This window comes from Oryctolagus cuniculus, chromosome 2, assembly GCF_051225735.1.
Source record: "Oryctolagus cuniculus isolate XC-2025 breed Fujian yellow rabbit chromosome 2, ASM5122573v1, whole genome shotgun sequence".
Classification (NCBI taxonomy): Eukaryota; Metazoa; Chordata; class Mammalia; order Lagomorpha; family Leporidae; genus Oryctolagus; species Oryctolagus cuniculus.
The window spans coordinates 143,188,875-143,202,643 of NC_142868.1; positions in this window are offsets into that span (position 1 = coordinate 143,188,875).

Below are 13,769 nucleotides of genomic sequence, written 5' to 3' on the forward strand. Positions count from 1 at the left end.
CTGTGAAACTCAAAATGGCTAATTTTGCTATGCATATGTAAGCTCTGATTTAAAGCGTTTTTTCCCTGAGGAGGAAATTAAAATGAGAATAATAGCAAAAGATGAGATCTCATAATTTTCTGTGGGTTTCAATTAATGCTATGAGAGCACCAACCTCTCCTGTCATTGTCAAGAATTAACTATAGCAGAATAAGAAGACTGAAACACAATTACAGGTATTAATATATACACATGTACATAAATTTCAAGTTTAGTATTGAGATCATTACAAATGCAAAAATTTATTGCTACCAGATATTCCTGAGTTATTTTACCAAGGGAAAAATGTGAAATTGTATATATTGAAATACGTAAATGCTCAAAAAGCCTAAATAAAAAGTTATTTTATTGATCGAAAGCTAAAATGTAAATAATTTTAAGTAGTGCATGGATGGATAGAATAGAAAATAGAAGTAGGAGGCTTAGATACCTATTTGCATTGCATATTTAAATCAAAAAAAAAAACAAGGGGCCAGTGTTAGGGCACAGCAGGCTAAGTAGCCTCTTAAAATGCCAGCATCCTATGTTGGTACCCCAGCTGCTTCCCTTCCAATCCAGCTTCCTACTAAAATGCCTGTGAAGGCAACAGAAGTTAGCGCGAGTACTTAGGTCTTTGCCACCCAGGTGGGAGACCAGGATGGAGTTCCCGAATCCTGGCTTCAGCCAGGAGTACGTGGCTATCCACAGTCCAGAGACATAGCCCTATTTGAATACCATTCATTTGTGAGGTTTTGTTTTTGTTTTGTTTATAAAAGCATAGGCATTTAAAGGAATCTTAGAAATGAACTGGTCTGTTTCACTCAGGGCTTTGGAGGTTGTAAGTGACAGAAGATAAATGTGATTCAGGTTCTGCTAAAGGGAAGTTCAATTGGAAGAATATCTGATTGTCTTGCTGAACCACAGGCGAGGCCTGGTCCCTGTGGGTTTCAGGAACACCTGCTGCAAATGCCACCAGAGTGATCTGTCCCTTGACTCTGCTTCCCACAGCATTGCAGCTTCTTAGACTCCAGCGGAGGAAGGCTGCCAGACGATCCCGAGCCCCACTCAACGGGCTCACCATGACAGACATGCGGACCCTTCTACCATGCAACCCCTCCCCCAAGCCCCAAGTGCGTTAGTCAGTGTGTCATCACTATAATAAAACACTAAGGCAGGCTGATTTTGTAAAGAAAAGAGGTTTATTTTGGTTCATGGATCTGGAGGCTCACAGACCAAGACTGCATGGACCTCACTGGTTCAGCCTCTGGTGATGATGTTTTGTTTTAAAATGTTATCCCGGGGCCGGTGCTGTGGCGCAGCAGGTAAAGCTGCCACCTGCAGTGCCAGCATCCCTTCTGGGCACCAGTTTAAGTCCCAGCCACTCCACTTCTGATCCAGCTCTCTGCTGTGGCCTGAGAAAGCAGTAGAAGATGGCCCAAGTCCTTGGGCCCCTGCACCTGTGTGGGAGACCCAGAAGAAGCTCCTGGCTCCTGGCTTTAGATCAGTGCAGCTCTGGCCATTGTGGCTATCTGGGGAGTGAACCAGTGGATGGAAGACCTCTCTCTCTCTCTGCCTCTCCTTCTCTCTCTGTGGAACTCTTTCAAATAAATAAATAAATCTTTTTAAAAAATGTTATCTGAGGGGCAGAGAGACGGAGATAGATAGATAGATAGATAGATAGATAGATAGATAGATAGAGCAAGCAAGCTCACATTCTCTGGTTCACTCCCCCAAATGTCTGCAATGGCCAGGAGTCAGGAGCTCAGTCCAAATCTCTCACATGGCAGGGACCCAATTACTTGAGCTATCACTGCTGCCTCCCAGGGTGTGCATAGTAGGAACCTGGAGCTGGAGTGGCCCTGAGTGACAGACCCAAGCACTTGGATGCAGGATGTACTTGTCCTAATTGACAAGTAGGTCAGATGCCTGCCCCATGGTCATGGTGTTCTTGTTGGTAGAGTTTTGAAGTGGCACAGGGCCTCACATGACAAGAGACAGGGAGTGTGCCTAAACATTTATATGTCTCTAACTTTCATTATAGAGCCAGCAGGATTCTGCCACTGGGGCTGTATCCCAGCCACCTAATCCAATCTAATGCCTTCTCAAAGGCCCACCTCAAACACCATAACTGACTTAAGTGTTTACCTTCTTAGTACCATTATTGTAAGACTTTGGGGACTAAATTTCTGCATTAGTTTGTGTGCCAAATCACATCCAAACCAAACCACCAAGAAAGGACTCTGATTGGCCCAAGTTGATTTGGGTGCCATTCCTGCACCAATCAACTGGGGTCAGAGAGGTGGAGTTATATTAACACACACACACACACACACACACACACTCACACACCAGGACTGGTGTCATGGTTTAGCAGGTAAAGCACAACTTACTCTGCTAACATCCTGTATGGGTACCAGTTTGTGTCCCGGCTGCTCCACTTCCAATCCAACTGCCTGCTAGTGGCCTGGGAAAACAGTAGGAGATGGCCCCAAGTGCTTGGCTCCCTGAAACCCACGTGGGAGACCCGGAAGAAGCTTCTGGTTCCTGGCTTCAGCCTGGCCCAGCCCTGGCCATTGTGACTATCTGGGGAGTGAACCAGCGGATGGAAGAGCTTTTTCTTTCTGTTTCCCTTTCTCTCTAACTCTGACTTTCAAATAAATAAATCTTTAAAAAAAAAAAAAAAGATAGTCCCAATAGTAGAGGGTTGGAGAGAAACCATTCCCAGAAGAAAGGGGAAGGTGATAGGAAGGTACCTCCCCTGCTTTAAAAAGCCCACCCTAACTCATTTTACAGATGTAGAAGTTTTGGTACAAAGAAGTTAGGCAACTTGCTTCGATGCAACTTGCACTTAAACCCTCCACTCCTGGCCGCGGGCTCACGGCTGCCTCACTCACTGCTGCTCCTTCTGAGGAATCCTCATGGCTGGCTGTGCAGCCGCAGGAAGGGGAGGAGGGCAGGGGGGAGCTGCGTGCTGGGAGGAGTTGAGGCACTTACACGGCTACCCAGTGTCTTGCTGGAGTTCTCACTCCACCAGTCTTCCTGCTGTCTAAGTTTGCCTCATTTTCTTTTGGGGGATGTCCAGCTGAGATGGAAATCCCCCTGTTGCTCTCCTCGCTGGTCACTTCCGGGGGCCCTCCCTGAATCAAGCTGGATGATTATCACAGTAACAGCTGACTGAGAGAGAGGACCAAGGCTGTTCTGTGTGCACCCACTCATCCAACCTCCCAGCAGCCCTATGGAGGGATTCATAACGTTAGCATTTCCATTTTGCAGATGAGAAACTGAGACTCCAAGAAGCTAATTAACTTGTCTGAAGTCATGGAGTTGGAAAGAGATGGAGGTAGGACACGAACCCAGGGTAGCCTGGCTGGAATCCTTTCTTCTTGAAAAAAAATTAATTTAATTTGTTTATTTGAGAGGCAGACACACAGAGAGAAACAGGGAGAGAGAGAGAGAGAGAGAGAGAGAGAGAGAGAGAGAGAGATGCTGGTTTATTCCCCAGATGCCAGCAACTGCTAGGGCTGGGCAAGACTGAAGCCAGGAAACTGAAACTCAGCCCAGGTCTCCCATGTGGGTGGCAGGGCTGAAATTTTTGAGCCATTGTCTAATGCCTCCCACGGTGTGCAATAGCAGGAAGCAGGAAGCAGGAGTGAACCCGGAACTTGAACCCAGGCACTGTGACAGAGGGTGTAGGATGCAGCAGCCATGCCAAACAGCCACCTGGAGACCTTGCCCTTAAACACTTCCCAGATAAACACTTCCAGCCTGTGGCTGCCTGCACTGAGCCCTGGTCTGCTCTGGGTCTCTTTGGATGCCTGTGGACCTCAGTGGCAGCTCTTCTCTGGAGCCACTGGCAGCCTGTGTCAGACCAAGCCACCTCCACCTCTGCTCCCCAGCTGTGGCCAGGATGCTCTCCACCCTCCTGTCTGGCTACTCCTTCCTGATCTGCAGTTTCTGCCTCAGGCTGTTTTTGACAGGCGCTGCTGCTGCTGCTGCTGCTGCTCCTGGGGCTGGGTCTACCCTCCTGCTGCTCTGCCTGGATGAAGGCTTTGTTCCCTAAACATGAAGGAAGCCTTGCTCACTCATTCAGGTGACAGGTTCTCCTTCAAAGAACCTAAGCAAAGGGACAAAGGTCACAGCCCCCGAACAGACTCACGTAGACCCCTCTTTCCCTGCCATAGACACAGACCTGGGCCACTGACCGATATGCGAGGGAGGGGCACTTCAACCCTCCCTGTCTCAGCTGAAGTCTCAGACCTTCAGAGTTGCCCACAGCCTTTTTCTCCCATCCATGGGGGATCAGGTATATTCTTCCTAGCTTAGATGAATGAAGAGTCCTGGTCTCACTAGCCTCATGATCTTTGACAAGTAAGTTCTTAGTCACTGCTCTCTGCCTTGGTTTTTCTCATGTATAAAATAAGGGTATTAATATTGCCTCAAAAGCTTGCTGAAAAGATTAAATGAGATACTATGTTAAAGATCATAGCAGAGTGCCTAGCATAAAATAAATGTCAACAAGTGATGATGATGATGACAACAATTTTAGAGTCTTAACCCTGGGAATCTGACATTTGGGCCCTGAAATGTCTACAGTTTGGTGCAGGGTGTCAGGGTGGCTTACAGGAATAGGATTGCTCATGACCTAGAACTTGCTCTTGATCCCCCTTCAGTCAAGGCAGAAGCAGGTTTGGTATCTCAGAGTCTGGGGAAGTGTGGCAGGAAGAAGGGACCCCATGTCCACAGCTGGCACTAACACAGACAAGGCTGTCTGTGACCCTCCATGCCCCTCTCTTCCATCGTGCAATCTCCCTCCCCTGCACACCTTGCTGCCACTGCTGTCTGCCTCCCTGTCAGGACTGCACCATGTTCATTTCCATCTGGTATCACTTGCCCTATGTCCAAGTTCCCCTCTGCTGAGGATCAGCCACAGCAAAGCAAAGTGTGCCCTGGAAATGTGCAATGTTCTCACATCCCCGCTCCCATGTCCCCCCAGCCACTCCCATTCATTCCACCTCCAGCTATTTTAGCTATTTAACTATTTGTTAAATTTTAAAACAATGTATATTTATTTATTTGAATTTTTATTTATTGCCACTTTATTTGAAAGGCAGAGAAAGAGAAGCATAGAGCTTCCATCTGCTGGTTCACTCCTCACAGGCCAGACTGAAGCCAGGAGCCTAGAATTTGATCCCAGGCTGGGCATGTTTGGCAGGGAGCCAACTTAAGCCATCTCCTGCTGGCTCCCAGGGTGTGCATTAGCAGGAAGCTGGAATCAGGAGCAAAGCTAGGACTTGAATCCAGACAGTGAACATGGGATGCAGTCCCACATGGTGCTGCACCAGACACTTAACCTCTGCCTTTTGTTAACATTTTAACCCCCCCTCCCCATCTTGCTTCAGGCCCCAAGTCTAGGAGCTGTTTCTGATTCCTGTGATTGATAAAGGGCTGTATTTTGTACTCTGGGCCACACTCAGAGGAAAGAGCCAAGTGGTCAGCCCCTCCACAGGTGGAGACAAATGTGGAGACACCCATGAGCTGGCACTTCAAGGGTGCACAAAAGACGTCAGTGTCCTGACTTTACTGCATGATCAAAACTCTGCTTTAAAATAAGTGGCGGCTGCAAAATCCCTAGAGACCTAATTTGAAACTACGCCCCCCTTGCCGTTTTATGGTCAGGAAGCACACCAGCCGTTACAGGGCGGTCTGTGATTCCCCTCCCTCCAAGATAGCTGGACCCCTAGGTGAGTATAGGATCCGCTGAGCCCTGCCCCCCACCCCCACTCCCACCCTGAGAGTGGACTTGGAGCGCACTTCCCTGTTTCTTTCCAGGAACCCTAAAGTCCTTAAGGGGACAGAACTTGGGGTAGTATCTAGAAAAAAAAATTACACAGATGCGGTTCTTGAGACAGAAAAACAAAGAAGGAATGACAGGGAAGAAATGATGGAAAGAAAAGGGCAGGGGAATCCGAAAGTGCCCGTCAGGAGGGAGGGAGGGAGGATTGCAGGACACCCCCAGCCCCTTCGGCCCCCCAAAATAAAGAAGAGGCAAGGTAGGGGGGAGGGGACAACACGGTCGGTGTGTGGGGAGAGAGGGCCCCAGACACGGGCAGGCTGGAAGAACAGGCGGAGTAAGCCAGCAGGCGGGCGGGGGAATCCCAGAACACCCTGTTTACAAAAAGGCCCTGGAAATTCCAAAAGTGACTTCAGAGATTCAGATCCGGACTCGGGAAAGGTCCCCACGCCAACAGGCTGCGGGTGCGTTTCGACCGAGTGCCGCCGATGTTCTATCTGGACCGCAGGAAATTCTCCCTGGCCTTGACAGAAGCTTCGCGATCTCAGATCGCGGCGGTCCTGAATTATCTCGCACGTGGCTCCGCCCGGCGGCCCCCTCCGGAAGGCGCAGAGCTCCGCCCCGCCCGCCCGCCCGCGACTCCCTGGCTTTGTCCTCTCGCCGGGTCTCCGCATTGTTCTCCCCGCGCGGGCGGGAGCTGGGCGGGGGCGCCCCCGCCCGAGCCCCGCCCCTCCGCCCCGGATCCAGAGCCCCCGAGCCGGCCCAGGGCCACGCGGGGCTGGGGTCCTGCGGGCAGCCTCGGCCTGGGGCTCGGAGCTCGGGACTCGGGGCAGGGACGCCATGACGCACCCTGTCGGCTTTGGCACACTTCTCCTTCTATTCATAGACACTCGCGGCCGCAGCTCCGGCTCCCGCTGGCTCCGCGGCGCTCCGTCGTGAATCCAAGCTCGAATGGAGGCTGCCAGGGCACAGCGAGAGTGACGAGCGCTGTGCATCCGTGGCTAAGTCCCATAGTAACTGCAGGCTTCGTGATCCTTTGCTGGCACAAGGAGTCCCCCGGTTTTCTAAAGCTTTAAGACCTACACAACTTTATTTTACTTGCCTCCTTAACGTGCCAAATAAATTCGTCTCTTGTGAGTTCCTGAAATATTCGCCAAGAATTTGCTCCAGCTGGATTAGACTTAAACCCATTAAATTCAAGGAAAGGAGATCTCTAGCTAGCTTTCTGTATTCGCCCAAACCCAGCAATTCTAGCGGTAGAATTTATTTGGAAAAGGGAACATACAAAGGGAAAATACCGCAAGTTTCCAACAAAAGCAGAATTTGTCTTAGGGTGGTTGTTTTTTAATTGTGGCTTTTGGATAGCGACTTTTTGTCTTTAGATCTCCACCATCCATATAATTATAGGTGATTAAAAATAATTCTTACCTAGTTTCATTAACATGTACAGTAATTAAAACAGGGGATTTTTAAAAACTGTAATTCATTTCTCATAATTTGCTTGTTTGTGCTGCACTCAACACTACAGAGGAAGCCTGATGATTATCTTTCCTCTTGGTTTTCTATTCAGTTTCACTTTCTAAACTCCAGAAACTTTGGTGGACTGCCTTTTCAGTTTATTAAGACAAAGATTGGATGTACACGTGAAGATACGGGTTTGCTTTAAAAGCTTAGCTAACCACAGCTTGGTTGCCACACAGGTAATTCTGTGACCACAGACTTGAGCAGAGTAATATACAATGTGCCCGTCTTGCTAACACCTCCTCTGTGAAGTGGGGATGTCTATAATAACAGTGATATTAACATGGTTTTGCTGTGGCAAGCCCTGTGCCCTGCTCTGTATAAGTATTTAAGTCAAAGAACAACCACTAATAACAATGGTTATGATGCATTATGAAATACCTATTTGAAGGTGCATGGTTGACTCTTGATGTTTGTAGAATTTCTTTGGATTACTGCTATTTTAGAAGTTTACTAGAAGAGAGCACGAGAGACTGAGTTAGCTCTCATTCTCAACACTCTTTTTAGCCTAGCTCAAACTAATCTATAAGTCATCAGAGACATGCTTTCCCCAAAGCTAGAATGATGCTAACAGTATTTTAAAAATTGTGTGAGAGGCATATAAAAATCCCATCTGCTGGTCCACTCCCCAAAGACTCAAAACAGCCAGGACAGGGCCTGGCTGGAGCTAGGAGTCAAGAACTCCATCTGGGTCTCCCATGTGGGTGGCAAGAACACAAGTACTTGAGCCCTCACTTGCTGTGTCCCAGGGTCTGCATGGGTCAGGATGCAGGAGTCAGGAGCTGGAGCCAAGCATTGATCTTCAATACAGGATATGGGTATCTTAGCCACTGTCTAAACACCACCCCACTGTCAGCATTTTTATTTATTATTTGTTAAAGGCTTATGTATTTTATTTGAAAGAAAAATAGAGAAAGATATCTTTCATCCACTAGTTCACTCCCCAAATGGCCACAGCAGCCTAGGCTGGGCCAGGCTGATGCCAGGAGCTAAGAACTCCATCTGGGTCTCTGACATGAGTGGCAGCTGCCCAAGACTTGGGCCATCAGCCACTGCTTTACCAGACCTATTAGCAGGGAGCTGGATGGGAAGTGGAGCAGCTGGGACTTGAACCTGCACTCTGATACAAGATGCTGGAATTACAAGTGGTAGCCTAACCTGTTGTGCCATTATGGTGGCCCTTTTCAGTGTTTTAAAGAAGACACTCTTGTTCATGTTTTTCCACTCTTGTGCTGTAGCATATTATGAACGGGAGTAATGGCCAAGTTAAAGGTCTGTTGAGTATCCATTATAAAATAATGATTTAAAGAGACTTAGAGCTCAACCATTTTACCTTACACTAGACTGTAACTTAAAACAAAGACCTGTTTATTAGAATCCATATATCCTGCAATTGCTTGCTATACTAGAGATCAAGTGGTTAGATTTCAAAATGTTCCAGTGACATAATGTGTAGAAGTGTTTCTGCCTCTGTTGTGCAGTGCAGAAACCCAGGCATTGAGATAGACCAGGGTTGGACGGGGGTTGTACCGGAAATAAGCCATATGATTTGTTTTCAGTTTGTTGCAGGTGTTTCTTACATAAGTTCATGAAAATGTGTGCTGTCCCTGCTCAGTAGCACAAGACTGGGTGCAGGATTGATGTGCTGGGGCGGCTTCCTTCAAGCACCCAACACTGGTGTGTTGTGATGAAGACAGTGACAAAGATAAGGAGGAGGACTTTGAGGAGGAGGGGAAGGAGGAAGAGGAGAGACATCTTTGAACAAATGGAAATGCTTGGGATTTACATGTATAAGCATTAATGTACATAAAGCACTTGGCAGGAATCTGCCAGACAAAGTGGCTCTGAATAGAATTATTACTAGAATGGGGACAGACTTAGAATAGTCTCTTGGGTTACAAGTTGTGTCCTGTGGAGAGGCTGCCCACTACCTATACGCCATTTTCTTAAGAACTGCTGAGTCCTTGTGCAGTGTGTCCCACTTTTGAGTATCACCAAAGTTATACTTTAATGACTTGTACTCTTTCCATGCACTGGCTGCACTATTATTTATACAAAGATTTTAAAAGATTAATTCAGGCTCACTTTCCTTTCTACTTTAGCTTTGCTTTGCTTTAAGCATTGTTCATAGCTTGCAGGTGTCAGTGATATACAAATATATAGCATATGTGAGTAGATTAATAGTGTATGCCTATAATATTAGAATAAAAATGCTTGTGAACCTGCCTAAAATATCCCATGTAGCATGTTCCCCAGTTAGGGTACAGGAAAGGTGAAATCTCAATGGAACTGTTGGTTCTTGAGGGTATTGCCATAATTCGAAGAGGCCCCTGTGATGAACTTGGCAGCTGATTCTCCTCATAGATTTGTGTTGACGACACTGCTTGGAAAGCTGGGTGTGCAACAGCCCTCACACTACAGGCAGAAGCAGGCAGCCCCTTTCAGAGAGGGGCTTTTCCAGCCCCTGGCCACGCACCATTAGACCTGCTCTAGTTTCATGTCTGTCTGTCTGTGTTCTAGTGTATGAATATGAGCTTCTATGGTTGGCTGCTTTTGAGCAAAAAGATTCAACCCCATGCATAGTGAAGAAGTCAGGTGTTTTCTGAGGAGAAGCTGGTTTGTGTAGCCTGTGGGGCAAAACCTCAGGATACAGATGAATGAGGCTGGGGAAAACCTTACATTTTGCAACTGACCTAAGATATATAGGCCAGTAGTATATCATGCATACAAAAGAATATTTTAAAAGGTGGTGTTCAGTTTTCAAAATAATCCTAAATCGATACTTGCAGGTCTACCACCCAGCTTAAGAAGTCTAACATTACTAGCCCCCCTGAAGCCACTATATGTTTGTTTCTGAACACATTTACTGCCCTGGCCCCATCTCAGGAGCCACCTTCCTGAATTCTGTCTTTCTCCGTAGCTGTAATACCTGGCTATGTATTGCTGGGGAACATGGTACTGTTTTGCTTGCTTGGGGACTATATCTAGATGGACTCTTTGGTGACTTGTTTTTTTTTTTTCCTTTAACACTATCTTTTTGAGTCCCAGACAATCCCTTCCTTTTTCTTCCCCTTGCAAACCTCCAGCATAGATCCTGCTGGATTCTTGCATTTAATCTCTTGACCAGGTCTTCCAGAACTCATGGTGCAAGCCAGCACCAAATAGTCACATTCAAAAGCAGAGTTGAGGCCGGCGCCGCGGCTCACTAGGCTAATCCTCCACCTTGCGGCGCCAGCACACTGGGTTCTAGTCCTGGTCGGGGCGCCGGATTCTGTCCCGGTTGCCCCTCTTCCAGGCCAGCTCTCTGCTGTGGCCAGGGAGTGCAGTGGAGGATGGCCCAGGTACTTGGGCCCTGCACCCCATGGGAGACCAGGAGAAGTACCTGGCTCCTGCCATCGGATCAGCAGGGTGCGCTGGCCATTGGAAGGTGAACCAACGGCAAAAAGGAAGACCTTTCTCTCTGTCTCTCTCTCTCTCACTGTCCACTCTGCCTGTCAAAAAAAAAAAAAAAAAAAGCAGAGTTGAATTCAAAATCCTTTTCTAGAAGCATATGCAGTGGTATGAGAAATTCTATATATTATTACATTTTACAAATCACCTGGGACCAAAATTTCAACAGTGGCTCACTTTGGACAGTAAGATTATAGATAGCATAAATTTTTCCTTTGTGATTTTCTATATTTCTCAAGTTTTCGGTGGATTGAATGAAGCTTTTGAAGCAGCGTACGAGTCATTCCTGCTGTTATTCTCCACATCCCAGAGGTTTCCAGGTTTTTACCTGTTTGGGGGCGGGGTGGGAGGCTGAGGAACAACAGCAGGACTCCGAGTCCCTGTCCTTGGAGACATATTTGCATCTAGAGCCCCTGGCTTTCTCCCCCAGCCTCAGTCCAGAGCATCAATATCTTGTGGGTGGCAGGGTAACCTGTCTGGCCCTTTATCTGTTCTTCCAAACAGGGCCAAAGTCACCTGTGCAGGAGTATAGGGCCTCAGAAGGGCGGGAGTTTGGTTTAATGCTAGGCTGTGCTGTGTTGTCAGTCATAATTTTATTTCCAAGCCCAGGATTTGTAGTGAAGTTCACTGGTACAATGGAGCAGAGGGAATTTGCATCAGATGTGTGCCTGCTTTTCCTTGATGCTCAGAATTGTGTTTTTCCCCAGGAGCATAGAATTCTGGTTGTCCCATGAAGCCTGAGACTTTGGAGATGAGAGTCATTTTTGATTGAGAAGTGCAGGTACTGACAGCCCCAAGAGGCCATGCTTTCCTTTAAAATCAGAACTTGGTTTGAAGGCAGAGAAAGGGCAAAGGCATTCTAAGCAACATGAATGACCAAGGAATCCTGTCACATCTTCTCTTACTTGTGATATTGCCCTGTATTACATCTGCTGAATGTGAAGGCACAGAAGAAAGGGAAACACGGGGCAACCTGTGGTTCTTTCTCCAGTCAGTCCTTCCTTACTCTTCAGTAAGCTGAGGGCAGAATACTGCAAGGATGCACAGGTATCAGAAGTGAAATGGGGGTGGGCATTGGCGTAGCTATTAAGATACCTCTGTCTCACATCTGAGTGTCCTGGTTGGAATTTTGTCTCTGCTTCCTGATTCCAGCTTCCTGCTAATTCAGACCTTGGGAGAGAGAAATGATGGCCCAAGTGGTTGGGTTCCTGCCACCCACATGGGAGACCTGGATTGAGTTCCTCCTGACTCCTGATTTTGGTGGGGCCCAGCCATTGAGGACCTGTGAGAGTGAAGTAGTAGACAGAAACTCTGTTTCTCTCTGTCTCATAAATAAACAAATAAATGAAATAAAAATCATTGAAGTTGTGTAACAAGTTAACTCTTCTGGCAAGGAGATACATGGGGCTGGCTTTCTCCTTGTAGCACAACAGGTTACAGTCACTGTCTGCATCCCTGCCATCCCATATCAGAGCACCGGTCCTGGCTGCTCCACTTCCAATCTGGGTCCCTGCTAATGCACCTGGGAAAGCAGCAGAAGATGGCCCACGTGCTTGGGTTCCCACCACCAAGGTAAGAAACTTAGATGGAGTTCCCGGCTCTTGGCTTTGGCCTGGCCCAGCCCTGGGTGCTTCAGCCATTTGGAGAGGGAACAAGTGGATAGAAGATCAATCTCTCTCTCTCTCTCTCTCTCTCTCTCTCCCCCCCCCTTCCCCTCTCCTCTCTCCTCCTCCGTCCCTCTCTCCCTCCCTCCCTCTCTCTTACTCTGCCTTTCAAATAAATAAATACAATACAATACAAACTATAAAACAGAAGTTGGATCACCTCAGTGACTCCCTATGTAAGTTAAATGCTCTTAAGATTGAATTTTTTTAAGATTTATTTATTTATTTGAGAGGCAGAATTACAGAGAGAGGGAGAGACAGAAAGAGAGAGTTTTCCATCTGCTGGTTTACTCCACAAACATCTGCAATGGCTGGAGCTGGGCCGATCTGAAGCCAGGAGCCAGGAGCTTCTTGTAGGTCTCCCATGTGGGTGCAGGGACCCAAGCACTTGGGACATCTTCTACTGACTTCCTGAGTTCTAGCAGAGAGTTGGATCAGAAGTGTAGCAGCCAGGATTCCAACTGGTGCCCATATGGGATGCCAGTGCCAAAGGCAGAGGTTTAACCTACTGCACCACGGCACTGGCCCCTTAAGTTTGACTTTAAACCTGGTATTTTGCAAAATAAAAATGAACAATAAATTTCAAGCTAATCATTTAAAATGTTGATTCTTGACTACTTAGAATGCTATTAAATAAACAATGGAACACACACACGCACACACACACACACACAGACACCCCATGACATGTTCGGAGACAGACTGCAGAAAGAAGGGAAATCCTTCACAGTCCAGCCCTTAAACAGCTCTTTCCCTGCTGTGCCTCACAAGTTAGGGAGCTGGCCATGTGTCTACTGCTAATTTTTCTGTTACATTTTAGCTTAGATAACTTGTGTGTTCTTATTTATTTATTTATTTAGACAGGCAGAGTGGACAGTGAGAGAGAGAGAGACAGAGAGAAAGGTCTTCCTTTTCCATTGGTTCACCCCACAATGGCCACCATGGCCGGCGCACCACGCTGGTCTGAAGCCAGGAGCCAGGTGCTTCTCCTGGTCTCCCATGCGGGTGCAGGGCCCAAGCACTTGGGCCATCCTCCACTGCACTCCCAGGCCACAGCACAGAGCTGGGCTGGAAGAGGGGCAACCGGGACAGAATCCGGCGCCCCGAAGGGGATTAGAACCAGGGGTGCCGGCGCCGCAGGTGGAGGATTAGCCTATTGAGCCATGGCACCGGCTTGTGTATTCTCTTAACCTGTTGCCTCTGCTGTGAGTTCGTAAAGTCCATTTCAAAAACTGCAAATCAAGACCTGACTCTTTTCTTTCTTTTAAAGTCTCTACTGTGCAATATCTTCACCCAGAGGAAATGGACTGGAATATATGGAAAGC